This window comes from Panthera tigris, chromosome C1 (assembly GCF_018350195.1).
Source record: "Panthera tigris isolate Pti1 chromosome C1, P.tigris_Pti1_mat1.1, whole genome shotgun sequence".
Classification (NCBI taxonomy): domain Eukaryota; kingdom Metazoa; phylum Chordata; class Mammalia; order Carnivora; family Felidae; genus Panthera; species Panthera tigris.
The window spans coordinates 109,621,731-109,634,212 of record NC_056667.1 but is presented as its reverse complement, the minus strand read 5'-3'; positions in this window follow the sequence as shown (position 1 = coordinate 109,634,212).

Sequence of the window (12,482 nt, the reverse complement as noted above, 5' to 3'; positions counted from 1 at the left end):
TTCCGAAGGGGTGGAGGAGGGCAGCCGCTCCTGTCCTCAGAGCCTCCCTCGGGGATGGCCCCGATTCTCACGGCGGAGCGGAGAGAGGGGTTTTATTCCGGGACAAACTTTTAAAGGGGACTTTGGATCGCAGCGGAATCAGCGTCGCCTGCCGTTAGACCCGCGGAGGGGCCGGCCCACGGCCTCGAGCGGCCTGCGCTGACCCCAGTAGCTGGCCAAGGAGTACCTGGGGAGGAGGCGCCAGGGCCCTGAGCGGAGCGACTCATGACCACTTTAGTTGAACCTTGGCACCCTCCTCTATGGAGGCCCATCTCTCCTGGCGTGTCCACACTTGACCCTTGGTGCCTCCTGCCTTTGCCCCCACTCTGTACCTTCTGCCCCGGTCTCCTTGCGAATCCTACCCACTTCAGGCCTCCTCCTCCAGGAAGCCCACCCCTTCCCACAGCAGACCTGTCCCTGTGACCAGGTGCCTGTCCTTCTGTAGTACCACTGAGTGCCAGCACCCTGGGCTCTGTGAGGTACCGCGTTCCCTCCACCCCAGCCCTGCACACAGGTCTGCCTGTTGTCTTCCAGGGTGGCTGTCTTGTGGGTTGAAGGACTCAGGCTTGAATAGGCCACCAGGACAACGGACAGGCCCGCTGCCCCCAAGTTTGCCTGACCTTCAGAAGTGCCTGGGCAGCCTAGCATTGGGGAGGGGCGCCCTAGAGCAGCCATCTCTTGGCAGTCCTGAGCCCGGTGGCCTGCCTTGCCTTGGGCAGTGGCTGGAGGGCAGACAACAGCCAGCGACAGCAGGACCCTGCAGGTCCCTTCCTTCCAGCTCCTCCTCCCTTGGTGTTGTCCCCTGCTGAATTTTAAGGCCTCCTTAAACCCTTTTGGAAAGAGGGTGAGAGTATAAATAGGTTAGTGAGAAGCTGAGCAATTCAGATGGAAATGACATAGCCCTGGTCTTCTACCTGCCCCCAAAAGCAGAGCTTTATGACCCGGTTGTGGCCCTAGCGTGGCCCTTCCACAGCCCTTGCCCTGCTGGACCTGGATGACTGTCTGATCACTCACACTCAGCCCTGCCCTTTCTAGCTCCCAGGCCTGATAGGGGGTGCGTGGGTCGTGCAGGGGGTCTGCTTGCCTGCTGCCTGGTGGGGACTCCTTGTCCAGCAGTGGGGCCCTGTTCTGCATCTCCCTCCCCACTCGGACCACAGAGAGGGCACTGAAGCCCCCCTTCCTCCTCAGCATGTCCCTGCTATTGGGGTTATTGACAGGGCAGTTCCTGAACCCTGCAGTGGCAGGTTCTGCCAGCTTGGCCGGGTGGATGGGCATAATGTTATCCCGAGGCCATCACCCTCATTCTTACACTTGGAACTTCTCCCAAAGGGACACACCTTTAGAAATTCCAGAGCAAAGTCAGCCTGGCAAAGCCTGGGTCACAGGGAGGGGTGGGGTGAAAAGTGAGAGGTGTGTCTGCATAGAATCCAGCTCCCAGTGGGACCTCATCCCTGATTTATGCTATTGTATTTGCTGCCCAACCCAGCTGGGATGGATGGGCTGCCAGAGAGGGTGGTGGGGGCACTTTGGAAAGATGCACTGCTGGGAATATTCCCTGGGGGGTGGGGTAGGGGCCCTTCTGAGGGCTTAATGGTGGAGGCTGAGATAAGCCACCAGGACCTGCTGTCTCTGCCCCCAACCCTGGCTCCCTGAAGCCACATGGGGCGGGACATGGGGTGAGAGAGGATCTGTGCAGAGGCCCTGATGCTTTGCAAGGCTGAGGTGGGGTGGGGGGTGGGCATCAGGTCCTTCCAGGCAGCTTCATCTCTGTGTTACTCGAGGGACCAGCTTGTGCCTCTTTCTCTGCCTCCTGCGCTCAGCTGGGCACCCCCTCCCTGAGGAGGCCTGCCCCTAGCACCTGCTTCTGTCACACTCACCCTGTGGGTTCTTCCCGGTTGGGCTGCAAGATAGCAGCCTGCCCCCTCCTTTATCTGGCCTGACTCTTTTTAACTCGATTCATCTTGACTGTTATTAATGATTCGCTGTCCTGATAGATTCAAGTTCACATGACAAGTCAGTTGACTTTTTCTGACGGAAGCTGCTTTCCTGGGCAGAGCCACATGGCCTTTGATGGGATCTGGGCCCTGAGTGTGTGCACAGAGGCACAGAGGCACAGAGGCAGGGGATACAGGCAGCTTTATGGAGAGCACCTGGGTTTCAGAGAGTTTGCTCGTGTGGCCTGCCTGCTCCAGGGCACTGTGAGAAGGGGGCTATCTCTTCTGGAAACCAGGCCTTGGAAGGCACTGCCCTGTGTCCCCCAGTGCCAGCAGCTGTGAACCTGGCTAGCCATGGCACTTTCTCCCAGCTCTGTAGTGACCACCTTTCTTTTTGCTCCAAATGGGAATGTTCTTGCTGTTCATTTCTCTCACTTTCCCTCTTTTTACCACCCTCCTTAAAGAGGAGCTTTTTGTGGGAATTAGACACTGGCCCAGCCAGGCCCTGGTGGTGCTCTGAGAAGCCAATGAGAGGAGGGAGCCTCTCCCTCTGGGCCACCACCAGGAGGGTGGTGGGCGTACAAGGAGTCTGGCCCATGGCCACAGCTTTTGCTTCAGTCCCACTGCCCCCAGGAGTGGGGGGCACGCTGTGGCACAGGGTACACCAGGATGTCCACTGGCCGAAAGCCTGGGCTAGTGACAAGGCCTTGACATGGCTGTCCTGGAAAGAGCAGGTGTGCGGGAGGCATGCTTCTGGCAGAAGCAAAAGGGGGGCGGGGCTCACTCCCTGTGGGCAGTAAGGCTGGTGACCACAGCTCAGACCTGCCTACTGCTGGGGGTCAGCTCAGAGCCCCATGCTGTGTCTGTGACAAGACCCATCTATGCCGGTAGTGCTGTACGGACAGCCTCCCGGGCCGGGTCTCCTTTCATCAATTTGTGTGCACAGCAGTGCTGTGAGGGGGTCCTGTGGCCACCCCCTCCTTACAGATGAGGCCGCCAAGACTCAGGGAGGCCAAGTCACTCTCCAAGGCCACAGAACCAGCTGTGAGAGGAGGCAAGAGGTGAACAGAAGCCTCTGCCCCAGTGCTGAGGCCTGCCAGGCAGGTAAGTAGGGCTGGGGAAGAGAGGGCCTGTGAAGCCTGCCTTCCATGTCCAGGCCCACCCTGGGGCTGGGCGATGGCCTCCTTATAGGTGTTTGGCTCCTGACTTTGGCTTTTGGGTCACTGGGGATTGGGATACACCTTCTTCCCATCAGGCTGGTCCCTTGAGGCTCACCTGAGCTGGGGGCCCAAAGAGGACACTTGGCCTTAGCCGTATAAAAAAAGTCAAGTGGGTGTTAGGAGCAAGGGATACTGTGTTCACACCCCAGCTCTGTCTACCTAGCTATGTGACCCAGGGCAAATTACTTAACCTCTCTGAGCCTCGAATTCCTTGTCCATAAAAGGAGGATAATAATAGGACCCATTTTATAGGGTTGTAAGGATAAGTGAGCCTCATGTAAAGGGCTAGATCCTGCTGACCTGTGGTAAGCACTGTGTTAGTGTCAGTGTATTAAATAACAGCTGATCAGATGGCCCTGTGGGACAGGCCCCGTGCTGGTCTCTGTGCACTGATTTATTCAGTTCTCTCAGCTGCCCTGGGGGTATCATTCCCCCATTTCACAGATGCTGAGGCTGAGAAAATATAAGAGGCTTGGCCAAGGGTACTCTGTCTCAAGCCTGGCAAGAGTCTTGGCTGAAGGTTCTCTTCACTGTCTCATTTCTGGGCAGTCCAGACCTTGGGGACCCAGGACCCCGGTTCTCTCAGGTTCTCCCTGGGCTGGCCTGACTCTCCTTGGCCTGGCAGGGTTTGCAACTTCTGTGTTCCTACCTGGGACCCTCCTGCTTGTGCCCCTGAGACCCTAGCTCCCCTCACACAGCCTTCTTTACTTCTTTATTGGGACAGTAGTTCTTGAAATATGTTAATATACCTGTCTCATTTGCATTTCCTGGTCCTGACTCTCCCCTCTTCTGCTGGAGGCATCCATTTGCCTCGGGTGGTTTGGGCTTGCAAGAGTGAATATTCAGTTTCAGAATTTCACAGTAAGGCTTTCTGAGTTTGCACTTGGACAGTGGGCTTGAAAGGCAGACTTTGTTGAGAGACAAGGATTTTCTAAATCTTTCATCTTCTAACGTTTTCAGGATGGAAGTGTGTGTTCTTGAATACAGAGGTGTCTGTAAGGGCCTCTCCCTCTGGAGCCGCTGGGTGTGGTCTGCTATGCAGGGCGGCCTCTGCCAACAGGGGGAAACCTCAACAGGATAAAGTAAGATGGGCTACGTGCTCAGGAGGCCTAGAGGCTCCTGATGCCTCAAGTGGGGGGGTGTAGAATCTGACTGAGATCTGGGCTGGGCAGGGTGGCTCCCCGAGGACCACTGGGAACAAGCTAGTCCTGTGATAGCTGGGACTGGGGGCTGCAGCAAGGCCTCTGCCTGTGCTTGCCCAGTAGGCTCGGCCAGCCTTCCCATACCAGGCAGTGACTAACACACCCAGCAGCATCCGGCAGCTGGCTTGCAGCCTGTGAATCTCGCCTGCCCTCTTGCTCAGGGGTCTCTTGAAGAATTTTGAATTCTGAAACCAAATGTTTACTTGAACCAGGCAAGAGGGACCAGGGTGTCCGAGGAGAGGGTTTGAGGATCACTCTTGGTCAGAGATGCAAATGGAGGCACTTAGGGAACTTGCTTTAAAATGCCCTGTGGTGAGGGGGTGCACGCCTTGAGGCGTGATGGGCACGGGCTGCTAATTGTAGACGCTAGAGAAGAGCCGGTGCATGTTCATTATGCTACCGTCTCTACCGGGTGAATCTAAACTTCTCACAACCAAAAACTAAGAAATAAAACAAAGGCTTAACAATCACTGGATTGGAAGGGAGTGACCAGGTTTTGTCTGTTGCACACTGCGATGGTGCTCCAGCAGGTCAGAGCAGATGGAGAAATACAAAGCAATGGCTTAGCTTCTGGTCTGGACAGGGTGGTAGAGATGTGTGTCTCCATGCTCCTCGCTGTTGAGTATTGCTACAAACCTTGGAAATGACACAGGAGACAAGCGAAGGAGGACTCTGGAGGGTGGAAGAGGAAGGCGAGCCTGTTGGAGCAGAGCTGCTCACAAGCCCTCCTGACAGGGACCAGGCCTGGTGCTCCCCAGCCCCCAAGCTAACAACAGAAGGAGGCCTGCTGGGCTCATTCCTCACCCTGGAGGTAATGCTGAAAGCAGGTGAGCAAGAAAGGTCAGCCAGCAGGTCTGACGGACAAGAAGGACAAGAAGTGGCTGGGGGAAGTGCTCTCTGTCCCTGCTGGGCCTGATAGTCTCCTCTCCTACCCAGAAACAATGGCAGCAGCAAGGGAACCCTACCACCACTAGTGCCCTAGTTTAGGGAGTTCCTTAACCCCTGTGGGATGGAGAATCCCACCACTACCTAGAGGCATCAGGTGGCTGGACCTGGGCCAATCTCATCTGTCCCTTAAGCACCAGCAGGGACCAGCGGGAGCCCCAGCAGCGACCAGCATGAGCCCCAGCAGCACTAGATGAACTCAAATGGACCAAAAGAGTGCCATAAGCTCTGAAAATTATATTTTCATTGGAAACAGAGCACAAAAGTAGGCCTGCATGCTAACCCTAAACCAGCAACTGACTGCTAAAAATAAACGTTTAACCATACACTCAGTGTCCGAACATTATAATCGAGGAACGATAGAAAGTCACCCATTATACCAAGAACCAGGAAGATTGAAACTTGAATATGAAAAGAAAATTAATTAATGCCAACACAGGGATGAATCAGATGTTGGAATTATCTCACAAGGGTTTTAAAGTAGCTGTGATAAAAATGTTTCTACAAGTAATTACAAATTCTCTCGAAACAAATTAAAAAAATAGAAAATCTCAGCAAATAGAAGTTAAAAAAGTCATATCTGAAAAATACAATAATGGAAGTTTGAAAAAGTCCATTGGATGGGCTCAATAGTAGACTGGAGGTGACAGAGAACAGGAAAATGTGAACTTGACGGCAGAACAATAGAATTGACCCAATCTGAGTCATGTAGAGATAATAGATTGAAAACAAAACCAAAAACACAAACACAAAATCAAAGTCAAAGCCTCAGGGACCTGTGGAACAATAACAAAAAATTGAACGTTTGTGTCATATATCACTAGACTCCAGCTGGAGAAAAGAGAGAGGGACTGATGAAACCTACTGTATTTGGCAAAATGCATAAACCTACACATTCAAGAAAATGAGCAAACCCCAAATATGATAAGTCCAAAGAAATTCATGTTGACACATCATAATTGAACTTGTGAAAATGAAAGACAAAGAAAAAATTCTTAATGGCAGTCAAAGAGAACCTTGTCTTCTTTTCTTTTGCTTCTTCCTGAGACCCATCTTTTAAAAACATTTCTGCCTATCAGAGAGAGGCAAACCAAGAAACATACTCTTAACTCTAGAGAACAAACTGATAATTACCAGAGAGGAGGTGGGTAGGGGGATGGGTGAAATTGGCCATGGGGATTAAGGAGTGCACTTGTCATGATGAGTACTGACTAATATATAGAGTTGTTGAATCACTGTGTTGTACACCTGAAGCTAACAAAACACTGTATATTAATTATACTGAAATTAAAATATCCATTATCATTTTGGTGGGTCTTTTGATTTTGAAAACATTATTTCTAAGTTATGTAGATAATACATAGTGACTGCAAGAAAATTAAGCATGTTATTCATTAAAAGGATAAAAATTACTGCGATTCTATACAGATATACAAATGGCCCACAGACACATGAAAAGATGCTCAACATCACTCATCATCAGGGAAATTAAGTCAAACTATAATGAGATATCACCTCACACCAGTCAGAATGGCTGGTATCATAAAAACAAGAAATAACAAGTATTGGTGAGGATGTGGAGAAAGGGAACCATCGTGCACAATTGGTGGGAATGTAAATTGGTGCAACCACTATGGAAAACAGAATGGAGTTTCCTCAAAAAACTAAAAATACCATATGATACAGTAATTCTACTACATTACTGTAATTACCCAAAGAAAATAAAAGCACTAATTTGAAAAGATGTATGCATTGCTATGTTTGTTGCTATGTTTATATACAATAGTCAAGATGTGGAAGCAACCCCAGTGTCCATTGATAGATGAATGGATAAATAAGTGGTATATACAGACATAAAGAAGAATGAGATCTTGCCATTTGCAGCCACATGGATGTTGGGTATTTTGCTAAGTGAAACAGGTCAAGCAGAGAAAGACAAATACCATATGATTTCTCTTGTGGAATCTAAACAAACAAAACAAACAAACCAGAAACAGACCCATGAATACAGAGAGGAAACTAGTGGTTGCCAGAGGTGAGGCTGGGGGGAGGGGGATGAGTGAAATAGGTGAAGGAGATAAAGATAACAACTTCCAGTTATTACTGCAATCCCACCACCCAGAAGACACTACCATTAATATTTTGATATTTGTATTTCCAGATCTTTTTCTGTGTATATAAATGCATATGAACAAACATTTCAGTTAAAAAGAATCATAGAATGCATATCATTCTATAATCTACTTTTCCATTTCAAAACATGTTATGAACACCTTTTCTTGTCAAGAAATGGAGAAGTATATCAATTGTTCTTAATGACCATATAGAATTTCATTGGATGAATATGCTATAATTTAAATAACCAAAAATGTTGAAAATTTAGATAACTAATTGTAAATAATTCTGTAATCAACATTTGTGTATGTATATCTTTGTGCACTCATCTGATTATTGCATTAAAGTAAATTCAGAAATTTTGAATTTTGGAGTCAAAGTGTATGTGTGTCAAAGCTTTTGATAAATATTGTCAAGTTGTCTTTCAAAAAGTTTTACCAATGAATACATCTGCTAGCAGTGTATGAGAATACTAGTTTCCAGGAATACCATCATTGCATGCTCCCCCTAGGTTCCAGACAGGACAGCTCCCCTACTGGTATCCTCAGTGTGCCTCGCATGTTCTCCCCTCAGGAACCTTTGACTTGCTGATCCCTCTGCCTGAGATAATTTTTCCCAGACATCCAAATGCCCTTCATTTTCTTTTCTTTAAAAAAGTACAGACCCCGATGCAGAGCTCAAACTCAGGAACAGTGAGATCGTGACCTGAGCCAAAGTCTGCCGTTTAATCAACTGAGCCACCCAGACACCTGGCCTTCATTTTCTTTGGGTCTCTGCTCAGATGCCATTTGGCTGGAATTGCCTTCCCTATCAATCTTATGTAAGAGAGATATCTCTCTTCCCTATTGCTTTCTAGTCCCCTTTCTTTTCCTTATCTTCCTCTCTTACACTTATCACCTTATCTTCTCACACTAGGTCCTAATGTCCTAAAGGCAGAGACTGTCACTTCACTTCTGGATTCTAACTCTCAGGGATATATGAGGATCCTGCATGTAGAAAGTTTGAACAGATATTTAGTGAATGAAGGACTAATATTTTAAAATTGTAGTAAGTTGGTGGTGAAAAATGGTATCTCACTTGTTTCAATTGACATTTATTTAATTACTAATTAAAATGGTTTTCATTTTTTGCCATGTATTGTCTTCTTTTGCAAATTACCCATTCATTTCATTAGTTTATTTTTCTATTGAGGTGTTTATCTTTTTGATTATTTTATTTTGTTTATTTTTTTAAAGTTTATTTATGTTGAGAGAGAGAGAGAGAGACAGCATGAGCAAGGGAGGGGCAGAGAGAGAGAGAGAGACAGAGAGAGAATCTGAAGCAGGTCCTGCACCATCAGCACAGAGCCCGATGAGGAGCTTGAACTCACAAACTGTGAGCTATGACCTAAGCTGAAGTCAAGAGTTAGATGCTCAACTGACTGAGCCACCCAGGCACCCCTATCTTTTTAGTTTCTAATAGTTCTTTAAATATTAATAGTATTAATCTCCTATGTATCATATATCTTAGAAATAATTTCTCACAGGTTTTAATTTATCTTTAATTCAATTTTTTTGTCATATATAAGTTCTAATTTTCTGTTTAGTCAAGTCCATCCATTTCCGTTTATGTTTTCTTATCTTAGTGTTGTGTTTAGACCATTTTTCCATGCCACTGGACTATATGAAAGTCATCTTAAATAAATTCTTTTGGCATCTTTATTGTATCTTTTTAACATTTAAATTTTAAATCCATCTGAATTTATACTGCTATAATGTATGAGATAGAGATAATTTTTAAAATCATGTGTCAATTTTCCCAATGACATTTGTTGAGAAATTCATTTTAGCTATGAGAACAAGTTGATAAGGTACAAAATTATAGTTTAAAGAAACCTACTGGAGATCTAAGGTTATAAAGAAACTTAACTACCAAATTCTGGAAAGTGGAAGAAGCCATGACTATTTCCATCCCTGCTGAAGTAAGGAAGTGGGAGAAATCTGTTATAAATGGGAGTAAGAAGGAAATATCCAGATGCATAGAAACAGAATAGAACAATAAATAGAAAATAGAAGACAAATAAGTAGGGTAAAAAGAAAGCATCAGCTGGGCTTGCAGAGTGGATTAGAATCCTGAGAAGCCCTAACATAGCAAGTCTGCACCCACCTGCCAACTTAAGCTGCACTAAAACCCAAATATAGCTCTACCCTCCACAATAGTGGCTTGTATATGTCCTTCACTGGGAATGAACATCACTAACTTCTCAGTGATTGCTTTACAAAGTCTACTATGCTAAAATCATACCAAACCAAACTAAAAAAAATGATGAAACATACAGAGAAACAATAACAATACAGAGAAACAACCCATGGTCAAAAGAAGAAGCAATCAATAGAAGTAGACTCAGAGATGGCCCAGAGGTTGGAATTATCAGAAAGGGATTTTAATATAGCTATGGTACATCTTATTAGGAATCCACCAGGAAAGATAGACAGCTTATGAACACACATGGAGAATTTCAACAGAGATATGGGAACAATACTGAAGAACCAAATGGAAATTCTAGAAATAAAAGATACTTTATCAAAGAAAACAATCAGTGAACTTGAAGACTAAGGTTAAGAGGTTAAGAGAAAATCTCCCAACTGAAATACAAAGAGAAAAGAATATAAAGAATGGAAGAGAGCATCCAAGACCTGGATCAATATCAACTGGTCCAATATATGTGTAAGTGAAGCATCAGAAGGAGAGGGATAGAATTTGGTGCAGAAGAAATATTCAGCATAGATAACAGAATTTAACAATGTTGATGAAAGACATCAATCTATGATGCAAGGATCTCAGTGAATCTGAAGCAGTATAAACACAAATAAAACCATACCTTGACAAGTCATAGGCAAGCTACCGAAACCCAAAGATAAAGATAAAACCTAACAGCAGCCAGAGAAAGAAGACATTTTATACAGAGGAACAATGAATGGAAAGAGTTTACACTCACTTTTCATCAGAATCAATGGATGGCAGATGACAGTGGAACAACATAAATGCTGAAATAAAAGCACAAAAACAAAAATAAAAAACCTTTCCATTCCAGATCATACAGACATTAAAGTGATAATGAGGGCTATTATGAACAACTTCACTCCAATAAACACAACAACTTAGATGAAATAGACAAATTGCTTGCAAATTGCAAATTCCTAAAACTCAAGCAAGAATAGAAAGTCTAAAGAGCCTGATGTCTATCAAAGATATTAAACTTATAAGTAAAAGCTTTTCTATAAAGAAAACTCCAGGCCCAATGGCTTCTCCAGGAAATCTATTAAACATTTAAGGAAGAACTAGTAGCAATTTGACAAAACTCTTCAGAGAAGATAGAGGAGGAGATAATTTTCAACTCATTTTATGAGGCTCGCTAACAGCCCTGATACCAAAACCTGACAGAAAATTATAGATTAATTAGAGATTAATATCCCTCTTAGACACACATGCAAAATTTCTTAACAAAATACTAGTAAATTGAATTCAGTAATGTATAGAATACACAGAAAGAATAATATATAATACAAAGTGGGATCCCAGAGATGAAAATTTCATCTACTATTCCAATAAATCAATGAAATTTATGGCCATCAGTTGAGGAATAAAGAAAACTAAATGACTAAAGGAGAGAAAGCATATCATTATCTCAGTAAATGCAAAAAAGCATTTGATAAAATTCAACACAAATTAATGATAAAAAACTCAACCAGAAATAGAAGACAATATCTTCATTCTTATAAAGAAGGTATACAAAACCCTACAAAAGTGAGATTAATAGTACCTAAAAATAACATTAAAATTATCTGTGAATAAATCTGATAAAAGAAGAGCAAGACCTCCATACTGAAAATTGCACATTGTCAGGAAAAATTAAGTAAGAGCTGGGGTGCCTGGGTGGCTTAGTCGGTTGAGCATCCGACTTAGGCTCAAGTCATGATCTTGCAGTTCGTGAGTTCGAGCCCCACGTCTGGCTGTGTGCTGACAGCTCAGAGCCTGGAGCCTGCTTCAGATTCTGTGTCTCCCTCTCTCTGCTCCTTTCCTACTCATGCTCTGTCTCTCTCTGTCTCTCAAAAATGAATAAACGTTAAAAAATTTTTAAAAAATTAAGAGCCAAGTTAATGGTGGCTCAGTTGGTTAAGTGTCCAACTTTGGCTAAGGTCATGAACTCGTGGTTCATGAGTTCAAGCCCTGCGTTGGGGTCTGTGCTGGCAGCTCAGAGCCTGGAGCCTGCTTTGGATTCTGTGTGTCTCTCTCTCTCTGCTCCTCTCTCTCTCTCTCTCTCCCCCTCCCTCTCTTTCAAAAATAAATATAGATTAAAAAAAAATGGAGAGACGTAACATGTTCATGGACTGTAGTTCACAGTATTGAGAAAACGTCAGTGTTCTCTAAATTGGCTTATAGATTCAACATAATCCCAAACAAAATTCCAGCAGTCTTTTTGAAGAAAGCTGATTCTAAAATTTACATGGAAAAGTGAAAAATATAGAGGAGACAAAACGCTTTGGAAAAGAACAAAATGGGTGAGGCACACTACCTGGTTTTAAGAGTTGCAATAAAGCTACAGTAATCAAAATGGAAAAGTACTGCCATAAATATAGACAAATGGATGTGTGGGACAGAACAGAGTTGTGAAATAAACCTGCACAATATGGTCAGTTGATTAAAACAAAAATCTCTCCCATCTTCTCATGCCCCAGCCTTGGTAGCCACTTTTCTACTTGCTGTTGCTATGAGTTTGGCTTTCTTTTTTTTTTTTTTTATTATTTTTTTTATTAAAAAAATTTTTTTTAACGTTTATTTATTTTTGAGACAGAGAGAGACAGAGCATGAACGGGGGAGGGTCAGAGAGAGAGGGAGACACAGAATCTGAAACAGGCTCCAGGCTCTGAGCTGTCAGCACAGAACCCGACGTGGGGTCGAACTCATAGACCATGAGATCATGACCTGAGCCGGAATCGGACGTTTAACCGACTGAGCCACCCAGGTGCCCCTCTTTTTTTTTTTTT